A 20,528-nucleotide genomic window follows, 5' to 3' on the forward strand; every position below is an offset into this window, starting at 1 on the left:
AGTGTATGAGAAACTGTGCGATTTTCATATGCATCCTAGAATTTGTATTAAATTTTACAAACATAATCACGACACGTGTTTCACTAGAATATCAATGAAATTTATAAATGTTTTCTATAATAGAAAATTTTATAAAATGTATCATACGCATAATATATATTCCAGATAAAAAGTTTCCTCGCAAACAACAATAAAATTGCAAAACGTATGGCAATACATTCGTAGAAGTTCATCGTGAAAGACAAACGTTCGGAACACTTTCCCGAGTCGCGCGTGAATGATCGAACATCGTCGAAACGTCTCGTTTCTAAAACGATCTCTCGCATTCGCTAGGTACGCGTCTCTCGTGTTTATTGGATTCCCTCGCCGCGTTTTTCTACCGCGTGTTTCTTGCAATTTTTCTGACGTCGATCTTGAGAGTTCTTGAAAACTGTCTTGCGACAGTCGGGCCGGCGCTCCATTCATGCCTGCCACCGTCTCGACTAGATACCCTATATGGCAGCCGGTCTTCTGTCAATCCACGCGAAACTGGAAAAACTCGACGGGACGACGAGAAGAAAGGACGATGAAGCAAGAGCTCTCGCAGACGCGATTTAGGCGTCTGCCGAGGGAACGATAGAACGGCCGGCGTTGATCCAAGGTGAAACTGATTTTCGGGAGGGCAACGATAGATCTGAACATATAAGGCGACGCGATCGCGCGATGAACCTGTTCAGACACTTTTGTTTTATTAAACCTCCCCTCCTCTTGGGGGAAGCCAAGCCTCGTGTTTTTCGTTCCACGGGAATTTTTTACTCGTATATTTTTGCGAATCGAGAATCCTTGGAAAGAACGAAGAAAGAAGAATGTCAATTTCTTCTTTCTTTTTTAATAAGTTTGAAGCGGAATTATTTAAACTTTAATTATTAATCAAGTTTTGTCCTGTTGTTACGTTAAAGAAATTTGCTTATGTACACGTCAATTTTTCGTTATGTACACGTCAAAGTTTCATAGATACGAGTCATGTTGTTATGAAGATTTATAATAAAAATGTGAGAAATTTTAGCGAAGAATATCCGGGATATTTGTTCGAGTTTACGATATGACTTTATTTGTTTGGGAAATTTGTTAAAAATAATAAATTTCGCTTCTGATAATTTTTCAATGCATGGGCCCCCCTGTTGCGAAAATTTTTTAGCTTTGACAATTTTCATAAATCCAGAATAATAAAAACAAATGTCTTTTTCTGTTACTTTTCTGTTCTTTTTCTTGTTACTTCTCGACTGGAAAGATAGTTTATCAGAACAATTTGCCCGAACGAAGAATTCGATTGCAAAGAAACTACTTACGAAGAAATCAACCTCCGTGTTCGAAGACCCAACCGCGATTAGATGATTATTACCTGCATTATTGTAATTATTCGAACGAAGCAACAAGTAATAATTTTGTCAATAAATGTCTGGACTAGTAAAGAACCAGGCAATCGAATACCTCTGAAGATATTGATACAAAAAGAAAACTGAAGTAAATATTTATTTTCGTATCAAACCTTAATCCTTTCTTAAAAAAATCATAATCATCGCGTAAAATATATAAAATCCAAAATACATACAGTGCTTGTTCTAGACTTTTGCACAGATTCTTTCTACTTTTCTAATTATTTTTACAAAAAAAGTACGAGTTTCCACAGTCTGGCAATTATAAATTGGCAACGATGGATTTTCAAATGTAATTAATTATGATATTGATATTAACCACGAGGTGAAGGGTGCGACCTTGACGAGGCAGTAGATTCGGAAGGCAACATAGGCTCTCACGGTGTCGGCCCGGAAGCCGAGGAGGACCCGCGTATACCGGAAGCAGTCGCTAAAAACGCTCGACTCGCCGGCCTAGGCAACTTCCTAGACTTTATTGCCGTTGCATAAACTGGTAGTGGAGCGTTGTGTACGCTGCAGCTGCACCTTCTTCTCTCTCTCTCTCTCTCTCTCTCCCTCCCTCTCTCTCTCTTTCTCTCTTCTTACCTTTTTCCTTGTCGATCTCCACTTTACTTTTGTTGCCGCGGAGCAAGCAGTGGTGCATTCGCGTCGAGCAATTGCGCTCGATGCATTTTGATGCCCTTCGAATGTCTTTACCACCGAGGGGAAAAGCCATAGGTATTTGCCGCGGGTTGAATTCAACGATATCTCGTTACAGGACCCGTTGGTAGACGATTCTTTTCTGTTTGGTTAAAAATCTTGGCATTCATTTGCTTCGCGTATGCGTATACGAAGAGGTAGAATAGTTTCCTCGGGAACATTGTGGACGTGTAGATTTTCTCGAAGAAGTTTCTAACGTGTGGTGAAGGATTTACCAAGGGAGCTTCAGATTGTACGTAACAGGGTTCAGAATTTAGTACTTACGAGAAATTTATACGAGAAAACTTATACAAAATATAAATAAAATACTTGTTGTATTTTACTTTGGAAAATAAAAAAAAGAATTTTCCTTTTGACCGTGTTCATAAAAATATTGCTTTACACAAAAATCTGTAAGAACTTGGTAATACTCAGTGATAGTGATTTAACTACAAGACGTTTATTTTGTTAAAATTTGATGAAATATATGGTAGAATTCTCTCGGACAAAACCGAAACGCTTGGTATTCTGTTTTTATATTTTACACGCAACAATAAAAATATTATTTAAAGTTGCGTTTCAATTTCGCTCGTCACTGCGTCATTGACAGTATTAAAAGTGAAAGTATTAAAAGATTAAATATCCAATAAAAGGAAAAATCACTTCAAATTCTACCGATATAAATCCAAAGTGAGAGAGAGACCAAAGAAAACAAGAAACCAGAATTAATTCGTCTGTGTGACAATACGTGAAGCAAGTAACGTCGCGGCAGGGGGAACGCACAGTCGAGGAGTCCAATTTTAATTCCACGCGTGTCGAATAGGATCGGCCAGTTGTCGGGACCGCGTCGTATTTTGGCGCGTTCGATCGCCTTCGACAACAGCTCAACGGGTCGAGTACATACGCCCGCCGGTATATACTTATGCAAGTACACGGGCCAGTGTTCTCTGCACGCGGAATTGTCGGCGAATAATCGGCGAATCTGTGCCGAGACTCGTGAGCAGCCCCGGGCGAACATTATGCTACCGTACCGGCAATAGCGTTGCGTAATTACACGATCCCCGAGGGGACTACCGGGACTACTATTGTAAGCCATATGCGAATAACGTTTGAGCCCGAACCGAATCGAATAACTATATTCGACACTTCTCTATTTTTTTCTCCCCCCCCCCTCCTCCTCCTCCTCATCCTCCTCCCGTTTTTCTTCTTATTTTTCCCCCTTCCGCCTTTTTCACTCGGCGTAGCTATCATTCGCGGTGAAACGCTCTGAGTCATTGGTCCCCCCCAACCAGTGGCCGTCTGACGAGTGAAATTAAATCGGTACATACTACTTTTGGGGCTTTTTCTTATTCGTGCTTGTTCCTTCTCGCGATGGTTTGTACTTATAGCGACTCTTTCGTCGTCAATTCTTTTTTTTTTAACGTAACGTGTTATATACGTCGTTTTATTGTTGTTTCATTGTTTCGTTGTTTACGTATTACGTTTTATTACTCGTTCGTGCTTTATTCGTTATTGTTTTATTATTTGTGAATGACAGTTGCGCGGCATTTGCCTGTGCGAGGAATGAAATCCTCTTGGAATTATTCATTTTTTATCGAGTAATGTACAGTATGCGTGTAGAGCGATAATTATTCTCATTCGTAATTATTATATTTTTTTATACGATTTGTGTGACTTTTATACTATGGTGATGTAAACTACTATCTTCAATATTGAATTGGACACGAAACAAAAATTACTTCAGTTTAGAGGCGATCGTTGTTGAATGTTCAAATGGACTTCTTGAAACAATTTAGATCTTTATTTTTTTCATATCTATTTTAACTTTGAAGCCGAAAAACATGAAAGAAAAAGAAATAAATTATTATTTCACCGATGAATCGTACGTACAATTTTTCTCTATCTACAATCTTTTTAATAATTCTTCAATTCTCTACTCTTTTTTTTTTTCTCTTCAATATTTCAGACATCAAAAGTCAACTCCTGAATGATGTAAATGCTTGCGTAAATTTCGAATAATTGCATATTTTTAACCAATTACATGGGCACCACGGAATCTTCCTCGACGTTTGTTTCTTCAAAATCCGAAATAATAAATCCTCGTATCGAGTAGGTTCAAACAAAAGTGTTTTCGCACTCGATGAAATATTTCGAAAAGTTTGTATTAATCCAGGTGTACAATCTCACTACGATTATTGTAAGATAATCTCCCAATCTTCCATTTTGTGACTATTAAAATAATGAATTCTAATTTTTAAAAAAAGAACGACAATTTAAATGCACTAAACAAAAATACGTAAAATATTATTTACAGCTTGTTATAAAATACGTAAAATAAACTATCTATTCCTCTTTCCACAACAATTATTTATAATTTATCAGCTCAAAAACATCAATAACATTTAGCTGATTACTGATGTAATCTTTATATAAATTTCATTCATTTCACTTACGTATTTACAAAAATGACTCCTACGCAAGCAACTACGAAAGCCTACTAAATTATATTCAGATTAACAAGATCCAGAAATCACGTTCGAACGAGCAAGTACTTCACCAGAAATTCACGATACACGTTAAGTGTGGATATCCGAGCTATTCGAAAAGAGAGAACCTACTCTCTCTCGCTATTATTTCAGCTCTCGATATTTTCTGGCCAGTTGCAACAATGTTGCAAGCTCGCTTCTCTGCGGAACGAACATTGTCCGACGGTGTTTGTTCCCATTCGTGAGTTTATGCCCGCACGGTGTTCTCTCTCTCTCTCTCTCTCTCTCTCTCTCTCTCTTTCTCTCTTTCCACTACACACGGTCACATCAGTAAGGTTAAGAGATTTACGCTGCACACGTGCACCAACAGTATCCGCGATGCACGCTCTCGTGCATCCCGCGTAACGAGACAACAGAACTCTTTATAAGGCACGGAATGCTGTTTTAATTTTTCACCGAGCCACTCTCCTCGCCACGGGGACGCAATACTCCACGTCGTGTTAAGAATATGATATTAGAGTTAAACAACCACAACGGGTTAATATCGCGAACGCGCACGTGCGTTAACATCGAGTTACCAACAACGTTACCAACCAGCCAGGCCCGATTGTGGCTTTTTCCCTGAAGAATTTCTTCCCCGTGGATCAATTATTTTCGCGGGAAGGGAATAACTTCAGAACACATTTTCGAACGTTTACTTGATTCTTATCAATATTTCACTCGAAACTCACTTTTGTGAATATTTTAGAAATAAATTCTTTTACAAATTTGCTTTCCTTGGTCATATTTTTTTTTTTTTTTTTTTTTTTTTTTTGTAAATATTTCTTCCTCCTAGTTTCAGAGGAAATTTTTCACTTTCAACTCCGAACTGTCTTCTGTTTTGACCCAATTTATTAAACCTGTTATGATATTTTACTTTCGATAGTATACATGTTTGATTGATTTTGATTGATCAATTACTTCGCTTCGTATCAGTGACCAATCGTAAGAATTCGAACGATTTCTTCTAAAACACGTGAGATCGTCGATGATGCAAAACAAAAAAAATTTAGATTCGTTCTCCCTTCGAACAACGCATTCTTTGCGAACATTTTCCAGCTCCACTTCAACCGTATAATTTTCAGTGTGTTCAAGTACGCACAACGTACGGACGAAAAAGCGAAAAAGAAAAAAGAAAATCGCCGCAACAGCGTACAGAATACGTCGAGGAGAACTTCTTTAACCCTCATTGTCTTGTCGAACTTTCTGAACGTACAACTCACTTCGATACGACCATAAAGTCCGCCATAGACGTTCACGACGTACTCGCCGATGTAAGGAAGTTTCATACGACAATTTATATTTAATATTTTGTCCGGATGTTGCGGCGTTCTTCGGGGGTCTTAAACATGCCCTTGGAATAGGCCGGTCTTGCCCCGATCTACACTACGAGCTCTCCGTTCCTCATTTACATATAACCGTCCTCGCGAATGCGAGAGAGAGAAAGAGAGAGTGTGTGTGTGTGTGTGTGGAAGGCCGAGCAGAGTTGCAGAAGAGAAACTTGCTGCAACCCAAGTTTCCATGGCCGTGCCAAAGGAAGTCCAGTGATTGGTCATGCAATAAATTCGGTAAACAAGAAGAGAATCTGAATAAAAGAACCGTGAACAGAGAAAGAGAAGAAGTTGGCCAAAAAAAAAAAAAAAAAAGGAAGTTAGCGAGGTATCAAAGAAACTGAGAGAAAGAAGTAGCTTCGTCTGTTACCGCCACTTCTTCTTTTTCGCCCTCTTCCTTTGCTTCTTCCTCGACTTCTTCCTCCCAGTCTCTTTCTCTTTTATTTCTCCTCGCCACTTGGTCTTCTTCTTCTTGCGCTTTCGTCTGCCCGTTGTTCCACTCGCTTTCTTCTCCTCTTTGTGCAGTATGCATTATGCATGCAAGCGAACCTTCGTAATTTCACGTATCAGATCCAACGTCACGTTAACTTAAAATCAATGCGCCGTGCCTGCGTCTCCTTCTCCACTGGAGCCTTTTCAACCCTTTCTAGCGTCTCGATGCGGGTAAGTCAAGTTGCAACACTCCTCTTCTTCGGGAATTTTTCGTCAACTTCATTGCACACTGGCAATTTACATAAGCCCGGAGTGCAAGGCGGTCACATTGTTGCGAGTGAAATTGCCTTGTTTACAACGACGAAGGGGTCAGAGACCTCTTCCTTTCCAATTCACGGCTCGTGGAACTGGTTCGGAATCAGACTGAGATCAGATTATTAAGTCGCAGAAACGAATTTTTTCGGCAACGTGAAAAGGCGTCAAGAACATAATAGAATTTAGATTGCAGTTGGAAGATAATCCTCCTTATCTTGAAGATTTCTGGCATCGAATCAGAGATTTCGTAAAAAAATGAGTGTTAATAACACGCACGTTACTGTGTTTTCAAAGAAATGCAGATAAAAGTCCTAATAAAAATCCTATAAAAATGACTTGTTTTCACGTAAAGACGCCCACTCACGCGTGTCTTAGAGTACTTGGATGTTCTTCGCCGAGTTCGAGGACATCTAAGTACGCTAAAAAAAAATATTACCTTGCAGTATAGCAACGTTTTAACAAGCAGAGGAGAACATTGTAAAATTGTTTTTAGTAATTTTTGCAATTAATAGCAGCGACTGCGCTGTTAAAAATATTTACTAATACCAGCAATCATCTCAACAACTATCGAACGTATTTTAGAATGACGTTTTCTCAAAGCAAAGAGACTATAAATCATTTTACAAAACAATACGAAGAAATTATTATTAACATGTAACATAAACCTACGAAAATTATTAAAAAAAAACTAAATCACCTACATCAGACGTTGTCTATGAAGCGTTATAAAACGTTCGAACCTGCCTGCGAGGTAGTCAATCGCTATGCACTAGTATTATACTTGGAAACGTTGCACATTTTCATTACTCGTAAAACACGAAACTGTTGCTCATGAAAATTCGAAACTATCCCGCTCGTTCGACTCGAGCGTACGCTTGCGAGTGTCGTTATTGGAAATAATAATACTTGGAAACGATTGTCGAGTCGGACGAGCAAAGGTTCAAACCTACTTGTGAGGTACTCGATCCCATCTCTAATGATGAGTCCGATGCTGGTAGCAAAGTATCCTGGTTGTTCGTGTAAAGGCACAGCCAATCACGGTTACCGGCTGGCGAGCCGAGAGAGCAACACGCTCGGGCCCGAGCGTGTTGTATATCGTCGTTTTGCCACGTCTGCCAGCAGTCTAGACTCGCTGCCGCGGAGTTCTCTCTGCCGGAGTCCGGTCGCGACGTCACCGAGTGAATTCACCTTTAGGGCGGCAATAAACGTCCCCGGCTCGGTTGTGTTTTATAACCGTGGCTGCGCCAGGTAGCCAACCAGATCCTGATTGCTTCCCCTTAGAGCACGCCGATCTCGCGTCCACGTGTAACCTGCCGAACCGATTCTCTTCCCTTTTCTTCTTTTCGTTCGCGCATCGTCCTCTCTCTCTCTCTCTTTCTTTCTCCTGGTCTGTCTCTCGCCGAAAGTTTTAGACGCGTACTCTCTGTCTTCCTTTCTTTGTCTCACCTGCCGGTCGAATCAGAAACGCCTCGACAACGACGACCGTCGATTTCTTCCTGTTGAGGGGAAGACTTTCCGAGAGACGGAGAAGAGACTCCTTGGTAACGTTAGGAGGAGAGATTTCGTTTTTGTCGTCGATGCTTTCTCGTGCTTCCACGAGTTTCGGAATGCTGAATATGAGGGGGAGGGAGAGGTTTCGGGTGGCTAGGTTTCGGGTTTTTCTTCGGCTCGAGCGCTCTGAGATTTGTCACGTGTGAGTTTATTGGTGTTTACTGGAGTAGTACAGGTAGTTGAATACGTTTCCTTCTAGCTGTAACTTGCGTTCAAATTAACAACGTAATCAATAAGTGAACACAGTGTTTGTTACTTTTCTACGGAGTCGGTAGATTACAAATTGAAATGATTATAATCATAAACCTGAAGCAACTGTTAAGAGACACGATGTTAATGTAACGACGCATTCACGCGAAACTAAAAAGATTTGATACTGCGAGAATGATACGTAAAAAGGTACGCCACGGTTGGAAGACACGAAAGAGAAATCTCGTCGAAATTATAATAGATTCTTCCCGATGTATTGTACAACTGCACGTCGGAACCACCGTCGCGGTACGTCCGTGATTTTTCGAAGAAAAGTTGAAAGGGAAGGGTTAGAGAAGGAAGCGTGAGAAAGCGCATGTGGAGGCAGATAAAGAGAGGGTGGTGGTGGTGGTGGTGGTGGCGGTGCGTACAGTAAACGAGTCGGACAGCGGCGCGAAGGGGGAGGGAAAGGATGCATGAATGTGCTAGCAAGAACAATTGATGAAAAACGGTGCGAGGAGTGGTTAGGTTTCTTGGAAAGTCTCTCCGCGAGAAGGTACGCAGCAAAATGAAGGGAGGCAGGTGCATCGCGGGTGCAGCTGGGAGGCTGCATGCAGCGTCGTTGCAAGATACTCTGACGTCCTTCTCTTCTTCTCTTCTTGCGCCCCGCCTCTCCGCCCCCTCCCCATTGGCTCCACCTCACCTTGATCCGTACCCTTGTGTTCCGTTCTTGGGGCAAAGTGCCAAGACAAAGCGGCTACGGGGAAAGATATCGTGCCACGGCCATGCGAGTACGCGCTTCCTTCCTTATTTCTTTTTCTTCCTTTTCTTTTCTCTTTCTCTTTATCGTTCTTCTCTCTTGAGGGCGAGAGATGAATGAAGAGGAAGGGTCTGGTGGATGTTGGAAAATTTGTATGATTGTTACCATCGGATTAACGAGACTTGAGATTGTTCCATGGAGATCTTGTCCCTTTTCGTATATTTACGAAACGATGTTTGCAACGAGTAACTTGTAAATAAAATAATTTGCGAGACAAACGTGTGAAGATAAACGATATCTCCAAATTGCCGATCTTGATCCGGTGGTTTTTCAACATGCGTCAATCCTGTCGCGTAAATAAAGTGAAAAGAAAGGAGATAAACTAAAATTAAATTAATTACACGTGTTAAATAAATATCAAATACATAGTAAAATACTTTTAGATGAGCACTACTTTGTCTGAATTGAAGGCACATTGAACTGTTACACAATATTATTTCAAACTTGGAAATACTGCCCTAGCTACCACAAAAATATAACAAACAAATATGAAGTATAATATCCGCCGCCTACGAGAGTAAAAAGAAACCAAACGAAATTTCCATCGTCCACTGACGATTCTCGCAACTTTGAACGGAGCTGAAAACATTTGATAGAAACGAAGGAAGCAAACGACAAAGTTAGTCGGCGTTTGCCACGGGTAGCCTGGTCAGATATTACTCGGCATAGCAGAACGTTACAACGGCGCGGCGTATGGGTGTTCTTCGTCAAGGAGGGCACGAGACGCACGGAGAAACGGACCCTCTCGGCTCGGAGATCCTGAATGGTAATGATTATAGCAAATTGCTCTTGCTTGGCTTGGGGGTGCCTAATAGCCACTCAGTAGGGCTGTTGAAACCCATGCACCCCTTCGTTCAACCTTTGATCCCCCCGCCCGAGTCAACCCTTCAAATCTTCATTGTTTCTACCCTGTTTCAAGCGCGGCTGGACCCCTGAACCTCACTCTCCCTTCTCTCTCTCTTTCTCTCTCTCTCTCATCGTCCCCGTGTTCCCGTAGATGTTCTCGATATATGTCCTGGCTGGCTTCACAGTGTGCCCGTGCTTCTCTGTCTGCATGCACTTCCTTGCTCCTCTATACACGGTGTCGCGAAATTCCAAGAAGAATATTCAGAGAATATCGGTTCTGATCGTTGAAAGAACGACGGGGCAGTTTATACGATTAAAGATTGATTTCGATTGGCAGCGAAGAATTTTCAAAATTTAAGGGAACACGAGTTTGTTTGATTTTAAATTTCGTTGATTCGTTGTTTTAACGTGGAGAGCAAGTATACTTCATTTGTGTGAATCGGCGTATGGAGCGTTTCCTTCCGTTTCTTCGCGCTTCCACGAGAATTAAAGGGCAGATTTCGCGACATTTCGTTAAAAGACAGTGTTCAGTCACACCGTGTATATTTCGCTCGGTTTGTCTGTTTGTCTCTTTGTCGCGACGCCTGATGTTCGTTAGGCGAGCAGCGTGGAGAAAACGAGATGGATGAAGAAGGGGTTGAAGGGTGTTGGACGATACACGAGACGAGGTAGAAGGGGTTGGAGTGGCTCCGTTAAACTTCTTGACTCATCGGAGTCGCTCTCGGCTGATCGTTGCGTTGCCTGGCTTAATTAGCCCCGCGCAAATGCGGCCTTCGGAGGATCAGTTTTTCAGCGACCCTTTGTGACGTCGCGTTTATTGCGTACTGCGGGCGAGAAACGCGGTTGTCCTCGCACGGCGAGGGTGACGCTGGATGAATCGAGGCATGGGTGACGCGACGACGTATCAACGACGGATGTGACGCCAGGATTCTCGGAGATTAAGATTGAGATACTTCCTTTGGAATATTTTGTACATTTAAATCATTTTACTCGTCTGTTTCGATAACTGACAATTCGTTAAAATTCGATTGTCAATTCTTTCGTAAACGGTAAATTTCTTTTTTTACTTTTTTTTCTTTCTTTACGCAAATTCACAGCTTCGTTAACACGTGAATATTTTGTATATTTTTATATATAACGTATTTATTCTAAACCTCACGTAAATGCATAAATATTTGTAACCCGTTGATACCCGTTTTTAGTTATTTTTGGCTTTCGTTAAACGCCAATTTACTATAACCTTTGTAAATAACAATCGTAATTATCTTAATGTTGTTAACAAAACATCGCAAATAAGAATATTCGAGAAGTTCGTTTAATTTTAAATTTAGTATTGACGTACAATGACGACACAAGTTGAATTCTTTTATATTTGTTGCTACTCGTGCCAAGTAGCAACTTGATATAAAATTAATTCTTCGTTAAGTACCGATAAAAGAGCTGCTAAATAAATAAAATACATCAAAACATTCAAAGAAATAAGAGAAAAAAAAAATTGGAAACTTACAATCACCCACAAAAAAAACACCATGACCGAAATACGAGAATACGCAACACAGAAGAAAACGAGAGGCCCGCGCCAACCCCCTTTTCGGCCAAAAGCGTCTACGCGTACGTCCGCGTACATCTGCGTATCCTGCGAGTTCAACTCGTGAGCAAGTGGTTGAAAAAGAGGCAAAAGGGGTGCACCGGAGGCTTCTCAAGCCAGCTTCTCAAGCAACATCCTCGCGAGACAAACACGCGATCGCAACCGATGATTACCGCCGGCGCGGATCCACGTCAGGCCGACGTCTGACGCGAGGCCCTCGTGCGTCCGCGCCGTTCCGTTCACCTTCGATATATATTATTTCCCTCGTCGTTTCGCTCCTCGTTTCTCTCTCTACTTTCTTGTTACTTTATTACAACAGTGTATCTAGGTAGATACATCGTACGTGCACGATGACGTGCGTGCAGGTGATTGGAGTGCACCAGTTAGCCGACTTCGTTGCTCGGAAGAAAAGAAACAGAGAGGAGAGAGAGAGAGAGAGAGAGAGAGAAAAGTTGCGGCGATATATGCAATAAAAGCGAGAGGCGAGCAGAGGGAAACGTGGCTCCGGTGACCCAGGCGAGTGAGTGACGTGTGCCGGGAGAGTGAGTCTTCCGGGGGCTTGCGTGGACCCAAGTGGAATGGCCTTTTTGAGTTCTCCAGTGAGAAAGAGAAGGCGGTCAGAGAGAACGGTTAGCGTGGTGGTAGTAGGACGCCGGTTGGAAAAGGCGAGGAACAGGAACAGCGGCGAGAGGCGGTCGTGCAAGGGAGAGACTCGGGCTCCACCGCCTCCAGGGGCTACGGGCTCTCGTTGCTGCCCACGCCGTGGCCCATCTATCCACGTCCAACGTGGCCACCTGCGCAACTTGACAGCCCCGCTCTCTAACGATGCGCATACATAGGATCCTTCAACAGACGCGTCCTCCGTCCTGCTCTCTCTCTCTCTCTCTCTCTCTCTCTCTCTCTTTCTGCTGTCGCTTTACTTTACGTTTCTGTCGACTGATGGATTCGCGAAGAGAAACGGAGCCACACTCGGACGTGAGAGTCAGAACGTGTGACTGTCGTTTAAGTCGAGCTTCGGAGGGTAAGAAGCAGATAGAGAGAGTGGGGGGGTGGTGCATAATGACTGTATTGTTAGGGGAATATTTAAAATGGGGAATATTGTACATGAAGATGTGGAGATTTAGAAGATGTTGATAAGAAGTTGCGTTTCCTAGCCTAGGAATCTGATAATTTGTATCAAACAGAGAGAATCAGTAGTTGCGAACGTTCAGACAGCGAATAGGAATGAATGGTAAAACTATGGAAACGATAGAATTTACGTAGAATAAGATGAATACTGTTTCGAAGAGCCAGAGTTGAAGATTGAACTGCCAAAGAAAAGGACTAGACCATTCGTGCCTTTTCAAAAATAGCTCCGCCAAGCTGTACTAGAGAGAAGAAAAGAGACGTAGAAAAAGAACATTACTATCTACGATACTTCTCGCGAAAAGATGGAGTTCCACTCGTATCGCCATCGGGATCGCGAGGCGAACTCGGGCGAATGGCTAACAGACGACTCACGAGTCCGCGTTGATTTACGACTTGTTTATGTTTTACGTGCCTGCCGGTCGTCATTTGTTACGAAGGCCAATCTGTATTTAAAACAAGCCGATCCACGGGGATTTCTTTCTTTCCTTTTTCTTTTTTTTTTTTCGCGAAGAGCATCGCGCGCTTCATCCGCCATGGGGGCTAGATCTTGCCCATTATTTCACGATCGTGGGTATTGTGCGGACAGGGTGTTAGCCGACTATAAATTACGCTGAATTCTACTATTCATCACCGCGCCGTGCGCTGAACTTAGGACCCCAATTACCTACATTTTATCTTCGCACCGACCATTAATCATAGCCACGCCAGATGTAATGAATGGCCTGTTCGATAACAATACGAACGTTGTCACAATAAATATGATTTCCCGCGATGGGCCGAGCGGTTTACGCGAGCCTAATGTCGTGTTCCGCTTCCGAGACGCGCGATTCCCATCAATTACGCCATTTTTTCTTTTTCTTTCTTTCTCTCTTTTCTTCATCTACGTGAGGAAAGAATCGGAGAACAAGAATTCAAAGTTAGACTGAGCGTTTGATTTAAAAAAGCTTGAAATTGAAGCTTAATGCGATTTCTTGTAATTATTTAGACATGCAGTAAATACGATAAAACGGAGTGATTAAATTACAGCATTTTGGATAAATTTCGAATATTGTAGGGTTTTAAATTTTTGTTACTGTTACTTTTCGATCGAATGATTTCTTTGATTTATAAATAAATTTCGATTGAAATTTTATACTGTGGTACTAATGTTAATATTGAATTGAAATAATTGTTACGCATAATCCTTTTCTACATCCTATATGAGATCAATATCGTATATAATGCATAATAGTAAGGTTGGTTCATAAATTGTTAGCTTGCGATGAACTCTACATAGTTGATAGCTACAGTCATTCTTCATGTACAGTAAATTCTTGACAGTATATTTCCAAGATGAAAATAGTAACCACTTCTAGTTAACTGCCATCCAGCAATAAGTGACTGTAATTCTAGCATTATTATATGAATTATTAGGATTAAACGACTATGATAACTTCACGTGAACCCTAAATAACCGATTACTATAATCACTTTTCCTACACAAGAAGGTAAGGGTAGATTATCCGCGACTACAGTCTTCTTCTCTAAATCTATCATACACACACTAAATTACTGTATTAATCTGCAATGTAGCGTGTAAAGTAGCGAATGACTATTAGAATAAATTTCTACAACGACTCTATAACAGATGACTATATTCTTCATGTACGATAAATTCCGAACAGTCATTCAGTGGCAAATTCTCTTTTCACATGTACCTTTTGCACAATAATTTGCTAACTGCTACGAGTAAATTGACAAGTTAGGATTTATAGTGAAATTTGCAAAATATATGAAATTTGATCTCTTTGAGTGACAAACAACTGTAACTTGTTGCACACACTTATACTGGCACATTTTAATAGCTAGTTTAGTAAAGTAGTAATTTTTAATTAATTTGATAGATTTATATTTACGTTATTAATAACGACTCATAAAATTTCATCCCTTTTATGCATTCTGAAGAGAGATTCGTCAAACATATTATATATATATATATAATACGTACTATGAATTTCTCATCTCAAACGTCACACTTATTCCCTTATTCAAAGAATAAAGATACATAAATCTTGATCGTAGAGAAGATGCAAAAATTACATTCCAAATCTTTCACCCTGGTTCCTCCATTCACGGCCATTAAACACCATCAAACTTAAGTATTTGAAATTCGTGTTCAGTCCTGACCATACTCTACTACTGTATCCAACGTCCAATAGCCAGCGGGCTAAAATCGGCGTCAACAAACAAAAAAAAAAACAAAAAAAAAAGGGGGGGGGGAGTGGTGCCAGCTCGAAACCGGAACCAGCGTCACCGTCGCCGGAAGATGCTTTCTCGAGGCTTCGCGTAAAGCGCTGTTAAAAAACTGAAAGCCGCTACTAAAGGCCAGCGGGACAATGGGCCAACGCTCGTTCCTCCGACTCTCTTTCGACCGGTGGCCGAAGGTTTTTAGCGGCCCTAGTGGTCAATTTCCCACTCAGACGGAATCATTAGTCTAGCGGGTACCACCACGGGGGCGTACCGGGGTTGCGCGCTCGCGCACCCCCGACGAGAAGCCGAAGTACACTCGATATGAACGTGGCGGCGGAGAAACGGGCGCACAACAACGGGTGAAACCAAACTCTCTGGGCAATCAGGGATCGGGAAGGGGCGATATCCAACCGCGAACGCGATTCTCGTTGCTCTCGTCGCCTGGGGGACCACGCTCGAGTCGAGTATTTTTGCGCCGAGCGGGCCGCCCTTTGTCGTTGCCTTTGCTCCAACACGTACGCGGTCAAATCACCATTCCGATTGATACTCTCGCGTGCTGCTGCTTCTCGCCGAGGTATTACTTGATTAATGGATGAAGTTGTTGTTTTTTTTTTTTTTTTTTGTTTGTTTTTCTTTTCTTTAGTGGGTAAAATAATTTTTGACAGCGGATATTTATGCGAACGCGTACTTCTGCGGAGATGATTGGAGAGAAAATTGATTTGAATATTAAATATTTTAATAAGTACTGTGCTTCAGATGTTTTATATATATATATATGTATGTATGTATGTATATTGTATATATATTTATGGTCGTGGGTTCTCAAAAAGATGAACTGATAATTAGTCTTGGAATTTTTAATGGTTTTTAGCTCGATTCGTTCGAAAAAGCAAGGAAAAGGAGAAGAAATTTACAAGAGAACTCGAGGATAGAGGAGATTAAAGAAACAACGAATGAGAATAGGATAAAAGAAATTTTAATACAAACTTAAAAAATTACCTGCAAGAGCAATAATTACCGAAGTAATCTAGAGCGTAATTTTCTCTATCAAGAGAGTCAGAATAATGCACCTTGCCTACGATATATTATTATAACGTAATGTTGTGCGATCATAAGAGAATTTTTACTAAAACGCTAATACCGTTTTAAAATTCTCATTAAAATGTAACAATCTCACGTAATAATCTCCGTATCATCGTCCCCTATAATCTTTCAAATTTAAATATATTAATACCAAATGCACACTTAATGACTCGCATAGTCAGGTATCCATCATCGTCCCCAACGCAATCAGTATTTTCACAATCATCATGGATTAACGACCATCCTGATCGATCTCATACGAACGCGAAAGCATCGTTTCAAGAAACTAACAATGAAAAAGAATATTAAATGTCTTATGTTTAATTTCTGAAGTATCCAATTCGCGTGCAAAACTAAAAAATACTATTCTTCTTCACTAATAAGTAAACATTTCTCCAATCTAATCCAATTAAAAAAAGTTCCCTCTCTACTGAAGAAAAAGAAAATAAGAAAATCGAGTGAAAGAGAGCAAGCAAACTTTTCCTAAACTAATATTACTGACATCTTCATAATAACATTGTTACTATTTTTAACGAATCTTAGGGTAATTGACCTTACCTTAAAGTTGCGAATTTGCACAGTTTTCTACTTACGTTTTCTCTTTCGTATAAATTTGAAACGAAAAGATGCGAGGGGAAAAAATCGCCACTTTTCTTCGTCGAAAAGAAAAGAAAAAGAAAAGAGAAAAAAAAGAATTCGAAAGCGAAAGCAAAAAATACTCCGAGTGGAAGTCGGAGAACGAGGGGGAATCACGCGAGGGCGCGGAGGAAAGGGGGCAGCGAAGGACAAACTAAATAAGAGAACCGCGAGCGAAACCGAAGATGAACGGCTGATTTTATTCCTGAAATCACGTACGTGGTTGTGTAATTACGATTACTATCTACAACTAGCGACCAACGGAACGACGTGTCCAGTATCGTGAGAAAGAGACTGCTGCAGCATTCGTTCGAGCGAACAGGTTTCACACAGAGTGTGCTCTTTCGGTTTCTTTCTTTTCTTTTCTTCTTCTTCTTCTTTTTTTTTTCTTGTCCCCCCCCCCCTCCTCCTCTCTTTTCGATGTTCTTCCATATTTTTATTCCTTTTCTTCGTCTATTTCCTCCTGGAGGTCTCGGCTCTACGATACACAGACGCGTAGATTAGAGGGCACGGATTTATCGCGAGAGGAAGTAGGCGTTCACCGCGGCTTTCAACCCCCCCTCCATCTCACGATTTTTCGTGCTTTCCTGGATTTCGTTTATGCATCGTGGCCGGCGCATCACGTCACGTCACGTTTCCCTCCCCCTGTTAAGTACGTGATCCCGTCCAACGCGCTCCAATATGTAGAGTCGATCATCGATGCCTGATTTATTTTCGCGTTACAGGTTCCGCGCGCTCGCGCGCTCACCTCTCCTCTAAGCGTTTGTGTACCTTGTGCGTGTAATAAATTTACGTAAATTGCCGTAAACGCACGAATCGGCAGGCTTTATTATCGCTCATCCGGCGTCGCGTTCGTTTTTTCGTCGCAGGAACACCGACCGAGGCCTATTATTATTGTGATTTATAGTATAATATTAGAGTGAAGAAAAAAAAAGAGTAAAAAAGGCAGGGGGAGGGATGGAAGATGGAAAAAAAAAGAAAAAGAAAAAGAACGAGAGAGAAGAGGATATACAGTTTATAGCGCATGTTGGGATTGATGGGGCTTGCCAGATATCGGCTGGACTTGTCGCTCGTTTTTTCATCGGTCAGCCATAATGTAATTTAATGATCGCCGTTATTCATCATTATTTGTTTTAATTTAGACTCGTTCGGCCCGGGTAATGGATAATTAAGCGATCCGGATTTTTCTGCCTGCCTGTGGAAGTATTAATGCGGAATTTATTGCGAGCAAAATGGCCGCGAGGGGAAATGCACTGGTCGTTTCTTTCTTACTTTTCCTATTGTGTTTCTCCTTTTTCGTCCTCATGCACATTGTCTCTTGAGATGGAAATGGAATTTTTTTGATAGAAGGACGAGGCATCTCTAAATTTGAATTCACACTCTCGTGATTCGTATAAATCTCGTAGACAGAATCACACGCGAGAATTTTTAAATAATTTCCAATTATTTTATTCTTCACTGTCATTGAATCCATCGCTTTATAAATAGCTGGCTATAATGAATTTTTTAAAAAAAGCTATAATCTAGATCAAATAACTTATGTCTATAATCCTGCACTTGATGTCAAAGTATAAAGACAAAAAAAACTGATAAACTAATCTTAATTTTGCCATTTACATCTTGCTTTCTCTACATTTGTATTTTCGATCAAAGAAATGGTTTAAAATATAATTTATCTGCAATGTATAGTATAAATGAATCAACTCCAATGTATTTAATCCTTTTTAAACCGATCAAGCTTCTCACGATTTCACCGAAAATATATAATTGCACATACAAGAAATTCATTGAGAAAGAAAGTAATCTACAATCGACGAAAACTTCTGATAAACGATTATAACTGTGCAGTGCAACATATTCGTACTAATAATTAATTTTAATCAAACTTGCAATTTTTTAAAACTCTCAGAAATCACACGTCTGTCATTGATCTGCGCGCAGTTATCAAAAAACCTGAGTCCCATTTCTTTCTCGATGTCATAAGGAAGGAGAGGGAGAAATAAATATACCGTAAAGGACAAATCAATTTGAACCAACAGGCTTTCAACTTGTCTAACAGCAAAAGGAAAGAGAGAAAGGGGATTGGGAGGAAAAAAAAAAAGAAATCAGGTTTAATAGGATTAATCGAGCAAAATTGGAGGGAACGGTTATCGGGAACGATCTACAAGCCACCCATCTGCCCGGCCTGTCAAAAATAATTAACGAGAGTAAAAATATTCGTCCGATTGTGTTGCGCCGTAATGAAGCTCCATCGCGGTGTAATTTACAGAGTAACGCGCGCAGATCCATCATCGATAATTGAACGAATGATTGGAATAAGCACGTGAAACAACACGCGGCCATAGATCATGCATTTTCAATCGATTTATCTGCGTAAATCTGTGTTCCGTGCAGCGTTCGTATATCTCTCTCGTATATTTCGTACACGCGCACGGTGTTACACGACGTGGACGTGAGTTAACGCGAAGCCACGTGGTTCATGAAAGTACTCGAAGACATGTTTTATGGATATAGCTCTGCACGAAAATATACATTTGAAAGTGTGTATATAGTCAGTGGAAGCAGTGGCAGAGATCACAGAGGAATTTAATTATCCATTATATCAACAAGCCAGGCCATCTTGCGATTAAGATTTTTATTCTTGGTACATCCTAATTGTCATATGCACAATAAATATTTAATTTCTATATACATCTTTAGATCGATTTCAAATTTAACTGACGTAGTTATGACAGTCGCGTTTCAACATCGTTGCAATATTAATGAGATCTGAAAAATATTAATAGACGTTCTTTGTGAAAGTACATCTGTGATAATTGTTCAAATACGCTTTCGCGAGCCATTGAACATGTAGGGTACAAAGAAATTGGTAAAAGGAAAGAAGGAAAAAGGTAAAAGGTAAAGTGGGAGGAAAGAAAATAATTTGTCCGATAAGTGCAGCAGATTTAATTGATTAGTCCTGAGAGGGAAGCTCCGAATGAATTATACGACGCGAGATTAATGATAAAAGATAACACGTTAAGACGCATAAATGCGATACCTTAAACTCATTTCGAGGTTTTATATATCCAATAACATTCGCTGATAAACATGCTCTTTTATGATTTGTTTGGCTGCGCCCTCGGTATCCGAGATAATCTAACAAAAGGGGGATACCAGGCTTGATTAGTAATAGCGGAAAGAATCTCGAGTCCTGTATCTTCCTTGAAAAGTAATTACGATCCTCCTGAGTGAGAGATGAACGCACTCGCGATCGATCATAAGATTTATCCACTTTTGCCCCTTTTGTTAAAAAGGTAGCAACAGATCGGTAAATCGCAATTTATTCAAGGTGGGAGATCTTATTATAAAAAGACAAAGAAATTTCTTATAGAAAACTCAGTAACAAGTTGTTTGAAAAAAATCTATTCATAGACAGAATGGAGTTTCAAAAAATGAATATGTTCGAAAGATATTTTAATTGTGTTTCATCCTTTCCACAAACTCCACCCCCAAAAAGTTACAATTGCATCGCCTGACCTCGGCGCCTACCTCAAGTTTCGCCTAAGAAACCTCGAAAAATTAAAAGAAAAGAAAGAAGAAGACAAATCTCCACTTCGTTTCATCCCTCGCCTTTTCCAAAAAGCAACGAGTCGCGGCTTGAACCTACACGCCTCACCCTCCCCTCCCTCCCGAAGTTTCAAAAAATTCCCACATCCTATTTGCCATTATACCATCCGCGGTTCACCCTCCGCGCAACATCCCCAAAGACACTCGAAGCAT

The sequence above is a fragment of the Frieseomelitta varia genome, unplaced genomic scaffold (assembly GCF_011392965.1).
Source record: "Frieseomelitta varia isolate USP_RPSP 00005682 unplaced genomic scaffold, Fvar_1.2 scaffold_1023, whole genome shotgun sequence".
In the NCBI taxonomy this organism is placed as follows: Eukaryota; Metazoa; Arthropoda; class Insecta; order Hymenoptera; family Apidae; genus Frieseomelitta; species Frieseomelitta varia.